Raw genomic sequence first — 13,172 nt, 5'->3', positions numbered from 1 at the left:
GTTGTTAATGTCTACAAGTTATGACTTCTTACAGTCTGCAATACTAGTTCAGAGTAGATTCTTCCAATTTTTATTTAACTAAATAGTTCCAGTAAGCTTGAGTATGTGTATGAGTTAACGTTTGGAGAATTTTGGAAATTTTTCTTAGTACTGCTTAGATAATTGAGAAATTCTTTTTTCTGCGGTAACTTGATACCCACATTAAACTACTAAAGAGAAAAAGGAAATTCTTAACATTGTTGTAGCAATTACAATAAAATGACTAAAACTTTCATTATCAATAATTAACCCCTTCAAAATAAAGTATATGAAAAGTTAAAATAAGATTCGTAAACGAAAGTTAGTTGTGAAATCAATTACTAGATATATTGTTGACAAACGTATTCACAGATATGGAACTATGTTAGTTGTACATTTGTAAAATATTATTTAACCTATTAGGTTGTCAGGGCAGTAAATATTATACACAAATTTAAAAAATAAACGTTAATTTGAGATATACCTCATAAGGACGTTAACTCTATGCCGAGGGTCAAATCCGCTCTGGACATGTTGGTAAAATATAATTCAACCAGGGATCTTCTGGACCATGTTCTAACACCCTTAGTGGATTAATGGATATAGGGGTTGCTTGTTCTGTTGTTGCTGCTTATATTATCTATTCCAATACCTTTTTTGCAAAAAATATTTTGAAATTCAAAGGATCCAAAGATTTACGTATTTACTTTTTAGTTACACAAAATGCTGCTTGACATCGTGCATTATATGATGAAGGAAATCGCACGGAAAACCTTACACGATCTCTTATAATATTTTGTGTAGGATATGTTGTAAGATATCTTGTCAAATATGTTGCACCGTATCGCATAGACATTTTGTTACGAACAGTTTTATACAGTAATATAAATACTTTACTTTAAGTATGTGATCTACAATAAAGTGTAGAACTTTGCTAAGTCAAGCTACAACTTTCTACTACACTGAAATTCGCCAACTCTTAACAAGGTTCCTTCTATCCTGTTATACTACCTTGATTACAATAATTTATTTAGTTAAAATTTTGTGGTTTTTAAACTCTTAAAGAATAATTCTTCAGTAGTTTGAGAAAATAGACCCTAAGGTAAGAGTTCTGATGAAGGGACAGTGTGTGTAAGACATACGTAGGTTTATTATTTGGTTCTGTATTATTTTTCTTCTCCAAATATAAGTATTATTCATAAATGTTACGCTGTAATAATTTATGCATTAGATTTGTGAAATACTTTTTTTTTTTTAAATAAATTTTGTCCCAAGAAACAGAATCATATGTATGCAAAATCATCATCTAATATTTTATCAGTTTTAATGTAAAAGCATGAGTTTGTCACATAAAACAGTATTTTTTAAATGAATGAGTTGAAACTTATTTTGTTTCTCCAATGCCTAAAATTTTTCCAAAAAAAAGCGAACCTAGTTTGTTGAAAGAAAAAAAGTCAACAAGTATCGAAATACAGTAACTTTTATCTAGAGTGCCAAACAGTTTAAGTAAACCATAGGAATAATAAGAAATAATTTACCTTCTTATGATGATTCCGTAAATGTTTTTTATTTAGGTTTTTATTGTTTTGTTGATGTAATAATCTGCTTTATAATTTCGGAATATATGATTCGTCTAGAAAAGCTTATAAATTTTTTTCGTGGTAGAAGGAATATGCGTTTATGCACATCGCAGGGAGTGCGATAGTGTGTGACATCATAGATTTTTTTTATTAGACAACCAATATACAGTTTACCCTTCCCACATGCTGCGTGGTTTTTGTTCCACCCCAGAATCACAATAATTTTATTTCATGGTTGAGCATTAAGGGAGATCATCGTATCTCCCAGGATTTTTAAGCAAGCTAGACACCAGTTACTAAAGGTGCCAACTCTCCCAATTCCTGAAAAGAACTTGGAGTTCCTGATAATTGGTATCAATATCTAGCTTTTCTACGTAGACTTCATTTTTTGCAAGTATCAGTAAATGAATTATGCTTTCTCTAGCTGATAAGTAAAATGTACGCAGTGCAACATGGGTCTGCATTTGATCCTTTACTCCTCTGAAAAGACTTATCTTTTTACTTGTGCCCTAAATGATCCTTACTTCTGGCCTTATTTAGCATTCTTCTTAACATTAGGCAGCTTCCACTATTGTTGTGCAGAGAAAACACTGTGCTGAACTGAAGCACTTTTTGTTCCGGTGGTTAGAGCTTTCACACGGGAAACATAACTTAGACTTATTGTCTGCCTGACAATCAGCTGAGACATGTCCGTATCCCAGGTAACTGTTACATCTTGTTATTATTTTTTTTCTCTGGGTTTGACAAAATACAAAGTTGACTTTTAATCTAACTTTATGTTCTGCTCATTTTGAGGTGGACTTATCTTACTTGGGGTGGCTATATTTTTTTCTGACTAAACTTTTATAATATCAATTTTGTGGTTCGCATAACTTTCGTTTACAAAATAATAACAAGTTTCAACGTATTTCGAATATTTTGTAGAATTTGCTAACCTAGCTATACTTATCGCACCAGAATTATTTTTTTACATCTTCATTGTTAACTTTAATATTAAAACCATGTAACGAGTCTTTTATATCTCACAATTCACTTACATAAATAGCTATTGCAATACTTTCGTCCGTCGAAACTAACCTCCACCACTAGGGTAGGGGTCTGCTTTGACGAAGCCAAAGTGTTGCATGTAAGTATTTGTGAGGTGGGAGTATAAAAAATGGTCAAGCGGAGGGAAGAACATGCGACATCTAAACGTCGCGGAAAAAGAGAAAGTGTGAAATGTGGAGAGAGAGAGACATACGAAATCTTTGAGACGTAGAGAGCGACGCGGTGTAATATTATATAATCCTATTACATACGAAGAATGATAATATAAGATGATATATAACAGTGCGGTGTGTATACGGGAAGTGTTACCGAAGACGCTTTTTTCGGGGACTACATTGATTGATGGAAGTGGTAGAGAGGAAAGCACAGATTTACACATCACTGGTTGGATTGTAATTTTCCCAATCAGTCCACAAAAATGGTGGAGCCAATCAGTGACTTTCGGACACTTCACCCACACTTTTTTATGATCACTTTATTAATTGATGGAACTAGAGCGCTACCTCTCAACTGACGCAGATAGGATAGTCATGGCTAGGCCACAGTTTTTCGCTGCAGTGGCTAATCAACTTTATTTTTCGAACAAATTATCTTAGCGCTGACTCTCCAAAGAAACTCACGAACTTTTGATCAATGCATGGAGTACTGAAGTATACTGATTAGTCGTATGACTCACCACCACGTCGTTGGGCTAGCTCTTTTCCAAAACGTTCACAGTTACGTGAATTGCGCGTGGATCGCCAAAACAAACCGATCAAGCGTACAAGCCACTTCTCTGTATACTACTTTACTTGCCCAAAACGATCGTGATCTCACGAGCGGTCTCACGAACAAAGACTCAACTACGGACGTTCAGTTGAATAATTAGATTACCTCAAGTCAGCACATTCTTTTAAGTGTTACGATTGACTTGCAGCTGCGATGATGAAAACGCTAGGTATGAAAATAATCATACATAGCAATATAGTACACAATAGATATGAGATAAGAGGTAGATCTCGTGACCAATCAAATCCTTTTAGCAAGCCACGCAATGACATAGCACATTGACACTCTATGAACAAAAGTTAGCACATTCCTAAAAGTAAGACGTCAAATATCCACTATGTAACAGAAGGTAACAATTGTTTGATAACCGTTTTTCTCAAATTCTTGAGAAATCAAGGTAATGGATACTCCGTACAAAATAAGCAGCACATTTCTAAAATATAAGAAGATGGCTGATTATTATGTAATATAGTATAACGTTTGTTTTACAATTTTAAAATCGAAATGTTTGATTAATTATACACAAGAGTCAGTACATTCCTTTAAGTAAGGCAACGATTCTTTTATACTTTGATGTTTCATAAAATAAGACATCTTCCGACTCACGGGGAAAAATTGACCTATCACAATTTCTTGCAAAAATATTATATTAATAGCACAAGGAAGACGTTTAGCCCTCAGTATCGTTTCAACATTAACAATGGAACCTATTATGAAAACTTATTTGATAAGCGTGCTTAGATGTTTGCTACGGGTTGCACTCGTTCGAGAGCCACACATTCGTACTACGTGCAGTAGCGCCTGGAGTAATAATTTTCAATCATTATCGATCAATACGTTACTCAAAAAACTATATTTTCTTGTTTGACATTGTCGAATAAAAACCGTGAGTGATATGCTTAAACGTGGTCTTTTTAATAATACAGTTGTTCACGAAGCTGTTGTAAAAGCTGTTCAAAAATTTGTCGATCGTTATCATCCATTGAAAGAAAATATCGTGTGCTGTAACCGTAACTATACCTTAAAATTATTGTTTTTGTTTATTTTCTAGCATTAAAAATTTTGTTATATCTAGTGATAAGGCAAATACATGATGATACAATTAGGGACGAATTACTTTTCAATGCTGATACAACCATGGAATGTACACCGAATACTATGCGTAGTAAGCAGACTATACTACTACATTTATTATTCAGGTATAATTTTTACATTTTTACTTGCAGAAAAAAATCCACAACCATCGACTAGTGGTTTAAATCGACCGATACGAGGATATTAGTGGTTATGATGAAAAACATTCAGATACGAAAGAAGCAAGCGGAAAAGAAGATGGTGATTACGTGAAATAGAGCAGTTTTTTTTTTTGTAGAGGCAGGGGAAATGCATTGAGGCACACCGCAGGGACAGCGGTAGTGTGGGACTCGGTGAATTTTTTTTGTTAGACCACCCATACCCACTAAACCCCCCCCCATGCCGCGTGGCTTTTGATCCACCTCGGAATCGCGTTAGCATTACTTCAGGGTGGAGCCACCAGGGAGACCATCGCGTCTCACAGCATTAACGAGCTAACTCGCCACCATTTGCTAGAGGTGCTGATGCTTTCGAGTCCTGAAAAGGACTCGGGGTCCCTGAGGACCAGCACCTTGTCTAGCGCTTTATAGTAGGCCGCCTACCTAGCCAGCACCACTATAAGCTTAATGCTTTCCCTTGCTGATAGGTAAAAAGTACCCAGCGCAGCGTGGGTCCACATGAGCCTGTCTTTCAACTCAAGGCCTTTTTGCCTTATTCTGATCCTGCTTAGGCCTTATTCCTGGCCTCTTTCAGGGCTCTTCTGAATGAAGGGCAGCTCCCGCTGCCTGCTTCGTGCTTGTTGTCCGTTGTTCGGCAAAGGAAGCACCGTGCTGGGCCTGGACACTCTTTCTTCCGGTGGTTTGAGCTTCCACATCGGAAGCAAAGCTTGCATCTGTTTTCGTTCTCACATTTGCCAGAGACGTGTTCATATCCCAGGTATTTGTAACATCTTGTTACTTCGATTCTTTTTCAAATTCGGCAGCTTACAAAGCCAACTCGTAACCTGCCTTCCTTTTCTACTTGTCTCGCAGATGCTTCGTCCACCTTTATTAAAGCCAGCCTTTGTCCTCTGGCATTTGGCTTTAAAAGAGCAACTTCTGGCTCCTGGCTCTGATGTCCAAAAGTCCTAGCGAAGGCCTCTTTGACCTCATCTTCCTCTACAATGGCATCCAGGTCTCGGACCTCTAATGTCACTTTTCTGTCACTCATTTTGACAGTACCCTGTCTGGCTACCGATTTTTCAATATGCTGTGAAAATGCAGTAGCATTCTCTACATCTTTGGCTTTAAAAAGTATGTCTCCTTTTCTTGTAGTGACAACACTTTGGACTGCCACTTTAGCCTTATCGAGGTCAAAATTCGCCTTCATAGTCTTCAGCACCGTTGCAAAGGTCTGTCCTTCAGCCATCTTCACTACTACTGTTGTTGTGGCGTCAACTCTTTTCTTCCGGCTTGTTTTGTCATTCAGTGGAATTTCTTCTTGTTTGCCATAGCCTGTTTTCTTTTTCTTTGAAGACATAGCCTGCTGGCCTTTCTCAGGGCTGTCTGATGGGCTCCTGTTTCTCTTACTTCGTTCTATTTCCTTTAAGGCAGTGTTCAGGGTTCGTTTCTATACATGCTGTCGGAAATTATCTCGCCTTTTTTTCCCTCCACTGCAGGGATTCAAATGACGACTTCCAAGCGTTGGTATACGAATTTTCTTTAATAAGACAGCCTTTCCTTAGCACCTCTGCCTCTTGAAGATGCTTAAGCGCCGCTTTGAGCCCATTTTTAACATTGTTCGCTGTGTTGCCGTACTTATTATTAATCTGTTGTTGCGTCTCTGTAATGTCATTCGTTGCTGATTGGACTTCATCAGCAACTTGCTGTCGCTTTACTCCGAGCCTAGTGACACTTTCTTCTAAAAAAGCAAGCTCTTCCTGGGTCTGGTAGCTAAATACTGACACGTTGCTAACCTTGGTGTCGTTAGTGCCTATACTCTACAGGCCTTCTCTTCGTCCTTTGTCTGTAAGGAAAGAATATGGAACATTTAGCAGTCCCTGTTGGCATGAGACACGTCTTTGAGGCCCCCCCCAGAATCCGTGGGGCCTGCGTCAGTCACCCGGGCTTTCACCGGATCGGAACTGCTGGCGGATTCCCTCAGAGAGGTTACCGCCTGGGGTACTTGTTTTGCATCAACGTTTTTCATATTGGCTTTTTTTTTAATATCGTACTGACCTGCGAAGGCCAGCACTACCCTTTTTTTCTAGAAATAAGTATTCGGAAAGGGTTAAAATCAGGGCAGCAGCCCTCTCTGTTACCAGAGAAAATCGCTACTTGCTCGGGCCGGCCGGGAGTCGCCACTCTCCCTCAGTCCCACTCACGGAGACTGCCCTGGCGTTGAGTAACAAGTGTAAAGAAGGTGTTCGTGTGTAATGTATGTATTTGTTGGTACACAACAGTCATCCCAGCAAGACGAGCGACAGGCGTACAGTCCCGAGACCGCGCAGACAACCCAACCAAACGGGCTGGCGTAAGGCACTAAGGTGCCGCCAAATAGCCTCCTCAGTGGTAGTAAGCCTAGATTAGTCGGCCCACCACGTCTTTTTTGTTCATGAGGCGTACAGCTATATCAGATGTGGTTACCCAGACTTACTCAGGCCTCATCATCCGGCTTCACCCGTTGCCAGGCCTCCAACGCAAGCCCGGAAAAGGACCCACCACACGCAACCCAGGACAATCCGTAAGTGTCCCTGTGTTAGTTTAGGGAGAGTGTGTGATGCATGTATCTGAGAAGAATGTTTTAACCACCGCTTACTTCTATACACGATGGGTGCTAGTTTTTGTTGGCCCGCATCAAGCAATGGAGTGCCACCTACGAAAGCAGCAAAAAGCGAAGAACAAGGAGCACAAGCAGAGCCAACCCATGCATCCACACCGATGGAGGCATGGGGCACTAGTTCCTCGTCCACATCGCAGCAGATACACACGCCAACGCAACACACGCCCCCCGATCCACGCCCCCAAACACTACCACAGAGAGCCACCCCAGCTGCCCATCGTCACCTCATATTTTAAGAGGATGCCCCTATCCGCTACCTAGGAAAGCGCCCGGTATGGAGAAACTAGCGAAAACCCCATCCAAGAAAACCCCACCCGGGAAAATAGAGCAGTAGTAGTAGCAGCAGTAGTAGTAGCAGCGTCAGTAGCGAGAATGATGATGGTGAATATTATGAGATACGCTTTTTTTCTAGTAATTTTCAAATATTTAAAATGTTTTTTTAGAATAACCATTGCAGAATGGCGAAGGGAAACGTTTACGTTTTATCATCAAAAACATAACAACTAGACATTATCGTTGATTTATTTATAAAGGAGAAGAAATTCAAGGTAGATTGGCAAGACCACCCCGCAATGTTTATATGTACGCATGGCTTGAGGATCGTATGAATAATTTACATAATCATTAAGTCGAAAAAAGGAATCCTAAAGACGTTAGAGGTGTTACTATAAATTCCCAAATGTTTCATGACGGCCTATTGAGGGCAACTTTTAGACCTACTCGAAATTTTATGTTGTAGATTTATAGGATGTTTTGTTTAATGCCATGCAGAGCTCGAGTGATTTTAAAATCAATGACAGTTTGTCAATTAATTGTGACATTATAAATAGTGTTAGTGGAAGAGGACGTGTAGCCTTGACTGAGAACAACGTACAGAAAAAATCAGTATTAACCATCAATAACAACGATAACACAGCTACACACACACAAAAAATTCGGCCTGGAGGTCTGACTATGCATACTATTAGTTTTTGGGGTCGCTGAATCTTAATCTGAGGTCAGATTTACCCCAGCATGTAGCGTTTTTTTCAAATCCACTAAAATCATATAAAAAAAGTTTTTCCACCCTGAGGTCTGACTATGCGTACTATGTGTTTACGGGGTCGATGAATCTAAATCCAAGGTTAATTTCACCCCGCACGTCACGTTTTTGACGTAACCTTAGAAACACTGTGAAATCCACTAAAACCATATTAAAAATTAAACTATGTATAGATATAAATATATAAAAAATGTATAAATTTGAATATGTAAATAAATAAATAAATATAATTCAACAAATATGTGTATAAAATTTAATGATATTAAGTTATAGCCTTAGTCAGTCTCTTTTTTTGTGGAATATCGCGTTATTATACCCCTGAATATTATTGCAACAATTAGCACTTAAAGGGTGTCTCCATATTATCAAAACAGACAACGTACTCTTAATTTTTTTCCTTTTTTCATCTGCCGAACATTTTTCGACAACAGTTACACATGATGTTGGGAGCCCAGCATTCAATTCCTGACTCGACCATATCAAAACCAAAAATATCTTTGTAAGTCTCTCGAATATCATCATCAATGACTTTTCGTAGAGAACTTACTTCAAACTTTGAGCCTACATGACAAAACACATTGTGCTCCGACTCACAGTTGTGTTCTGTCAAGATACTTGCCGATGCTGAGGATCTGACCTCTGCATCGTAAAACGCTTGCGTGCGTCTGCCATCATAGCATACCAACCGTGATCCAGGGACTTTGCCAGATAACGGGCATGCTCCATTGTTCGCCGTCACCGCGAGGAGGTGCCCTGGATGCAGACACACGGGAGAGTATACCGAAAGAAATCTGGAAATTTCAGAATTTTAATTTTATATGAAAATGCCTTAATTCAATGTAATGTATAACGTATGTATAATGTTCGGTAGATAGTGAATTTTGAAGTGTTTTTTGAGGTTATGTCAAAAACGTGATGTGCTAGGGTGAAATTGATCTCAAATTTAAGTTCAGTGACTCCAAAAACATATAGTGTAAGAAGTCGACCCCCAGGCTGGAAAAACTTTTTTCTATGGTTTTAGTGAATTTAAAAGTGTTTTTTGAGGTTATGTCAAAAATGTGACGTGCTGGGGTGGAATTAACCTCTGATTTGAATTCAACGACCCCAAAACCTTATAGTATGCATAGTCAGACCCCTAGGCCAAAATTTTTTTCTTGTGTGGCTGTGTGATTGTTAAAAATAAATGAGCCTGAGAAAATTAACACTTTATAACATCGTCTATAATATACTTAAATTTATTTTTATTGATACTCCATGTATTACACGAGGCATCTCTCCTTAGCAATGGTTATCTAGACACTGAATATACGTATCGTCATCAAACATGTATCAATCACAGAACTCGAGAGCTTCTACGCATGCTCAATGCCTTAGCATTCTAGCATTGCACAATTAATTTTACTTATATTCTCACACGTCTCCTCAAATTTAAAGTTTTATCATGTTAAGTATAAATTTTAAGTAGTCATGTTTTCATTTCGAATAAATCTTATATCCTTTCTAAACTTAACAAATTTAATTCTCCCTAATGCCTTAGTAAGAACGTCTGCTTCATTATCTTCTGAATTTACTTTAACCATATTAATTATACTATTTGAACAATTCTCGTTTACAAAGTGAAAATGGGTTTCTATATATTTAAAGTTTTTCGTACAATAACGCAATTTAGCAATACTTATCGCACCATAGTTATCTTAAAAAAATTTATTGGTTCATTGAAAACAGTGAACAAATCTTTTAATATTTCTCTTTTCCATAAGATTTCGCTTACACTTTCAGACAACGCCACATAATCAGTTACTGTCAAAGATTTTGTTATACTTGCTTGTTTCTTAGATTTCCAATATGTTACGTTGTTAAACAGTTTAATAATGTAACTAGTAGTTAATTTTCTATCAACTACATACCTGCTTAGTCTTCATCCACAAAACCAGTCAAGATATCTACTTTAAAATTTCTTTCATGCGTTAACTTGAGATTTTATGTTAAATATAAATATTTTAAAATTCTTATTGCATATTTGTATTGAGTTTGATTTGAACTGTTTCGAAATCTACTTAAATAGTTTACGCTATAACTTATATATGGTCTCGTTCCTGAGCTTATACATAAAAGTGCTCATATCAAGTTTCTGAAGTTTTCTTGTTTAGATACTAATCGTGTAGGCTCACATTTTAAGTTGTGCTACTTTGGAGTTTCATATAATTTTGTATTTACTACATCATACTTTTCTGCTAAGGGTTCTATATTTAGGGGCTGTGAACGTTAGGCATGAGCAGGAGCAGGTGCGAGGAGAAATAAGTAGACTGAATTGGTTGCAACCTTTATATTAAACTTATCAACGTCTTAAACTATATTTATTACATAGGATTTCTTTGATTAAAAGGGATTAACTTAGAAGTATTGCTTAAAGTGTGAAAGTGCTTGGCACTCATGCTGGGCTCGGCGGAGAGGCTTTGCGCGCTGACCAACTGGGCTCCTCGAGCTCCCAAGTACAAGAGAACGGCCGCTGCTCTCCTCTCCAACGCCATAGCTGAAGCGGTCCGTTGTCCTGAGGTTGAAGAGAGACGGGAACAGCTTGCGCCGCGTGCGCACCAGTGATTGAGCCTGCTTTAGAAGGGCTCTCGAGTTAAGAGCTTCTGCTTGCGTCTGGAAGATGACGCTGGGTGTTTCGGCTGGGCCGCCACATATATATCTTTTCTGATGTTATGTCTTTATACTACTTTTACGATCATAATCAATATAAATACCAAAATATGTAGTAACATAACCTATGTCTTTCATCTCAAAATTTATTTGTTAATACCCTTTTAGTTTCGTTAATTTTATTTTGGCTTTTACTACATATTAATAAATCATCTACAAAGATAATTACATAAATTAAATTATTTCCATCATGTATATAATACAAACAATAATCATTCTCGCATCTTTTGAAATTTAAACTTTTTAAATATGTATCCAAACACTCATACCACGCTCTAGGGCTCTCTCTCAAACCATGTAATGCTTTTTTTCAACCTACATACTCTGCCTGTTCCATTATTACAACCTTCTGATCGCTTAACATACACTTCAGATTTTACATTCCCATCCAAAAAAGCTGATTTCACATCTATTTAATTATTAATTAGATTATTTTGTGAACAATAAGCCAATAAAATTTTGAAAGTTTGTGTTTTGCTACAGGTGAATGAATGTCGTCAATTTTTTCTTTTTGTTAAGAACCTCTTACAACTAATCTAACTTAATATATATTATTTAATTCCTTGGTATACACCCATTTTCAATCAATAATCTTCTTATCTTCTGGTCCATCTACAAATTCATAAGTTTTAGTTTTGATAATGCAATTTATTTGGCCTCTGTTTTTGTTGTGAAAGTTTTACTGCTGTTGGTTGCCGAACTGATCTCGTCTGCCTCTTCTTTGTTGATTACTTCTTCCTCTGTTTACATTTGAAACATTTTTTACTTTGAACACACTTGAAGTTCCAATATTATACTCATTTTTGTACGTTTGATCTTTTATTTCGTACATTTTAATTTTTTTTTAAACATATTCAACTGCTTGTTCTTCTTCTTTTAAGACTTCTATTGAATCACCAATATGTTTCAGTGTGGAAGGTAATGTTCTTAGTGAATAATTAACTTTTTTCTTTTCATAAACCACTGCTCCAGCATTTTTTAGTTCAATTATTATCTTTTCAAATTCACAAAAAAAGTCACTAGATTCTTCAAAATCACTCAATTTGATTTTATCTAATTTATTTCTCACACATTTTTACAATGCTGTTGATTCTCTTAAGTATAACTTATCTAACTTTTGAGTAGTACTATACGAGCTTCTTTCTTCGTTTGTTAATTCAAATTAATCTACAGTTAATGCACTACGAATGCAATTCATCGCTTTCAAATCCTTTTTTTCCCAAGCTGATGCTGTTTCGTTTTGATTTCTTGTTTCTTGGTTAGTTGCATCTTGTAACATAAATTTATTATCGTCCACCATCTTGTCTTCTTCCTATCAACTTTCAAATACTTTTAATATACACAGCACGTTTTTCAAAATTTTCAAAAAACTTCTTCTCACTTAGTATTTGTCTTCCTTTTTTGTCTAAAAACTTGCACTGTTCATCTCTTTTAAGATTTTCTCCCTTAAATCCTCTCCCTTCCCCCTTAATCCTTGACAGGATTAAACAAATTTGAAGGTTTAAAAACGTCCGAATCTTACTAATATATAAAGCAAAGTCGCTAAAACCATTATAATCGCTAACCGTGAAAACTTCTGAACCGATTTTGCTGAAATTTTGCATACTGATTCTTGACACTTCCTAGATTTGCTAGGTAGCGTCGAAATAAAATCGCAGCTACATGCAACATATTTCAATAAGTGTGGTTATAATACGCCAAAACGTCTCAAAAATTTCTGCAGTTGTCTATTGGCAGTTCAGTGAGCTGCATCGAGAATGTAGATAATAGTTGCACAGCTGGGTATCCCGGTTGCCAACGACACTCTTCTCTAATGGGCAAGTGACTTAGATCTACTTGCACCCTAAACCCCCGGGATTGACGAGTGCCCCCATTAAAATATTGTTCAAACCGATATCGATATTGACCATGTCTAGCCAGAGCACAACCTGCTCTAACACTGAAGAGATATGTGGCCAATCCACTATCCAGCCTGGTGCCATCAGAGAATTTCTTACTACAAATGTAAGCCAGGGAAGACAGCCCTGAGGAGCACTGTCTGTTACAACGGCTTCCTGCTCAGGAGTTGTACCAACGGCATACCCACAGAGAAGGTATTCTCTATGCCCACTTTCCCG

This window comes from Copidosoma floridanum, unplaced genomic scaffold (genome assembly GCF_036245765.1).
Source record: "Copidosoma floridanum isolate Cflo_tuat_1 unplaced genomic scaffold, Cflo_Japanese_pri ptg000033l, whole genome shotgun sequence".
NCBI lineage: Eukaryota > Metazoa > Arthropoda > Insecta > Hymenoptera > Encyrtidae > Copidosoma > Copidosoma floridanum.
Note: the sequence above shows the minus strand (reverse complement) of the source record.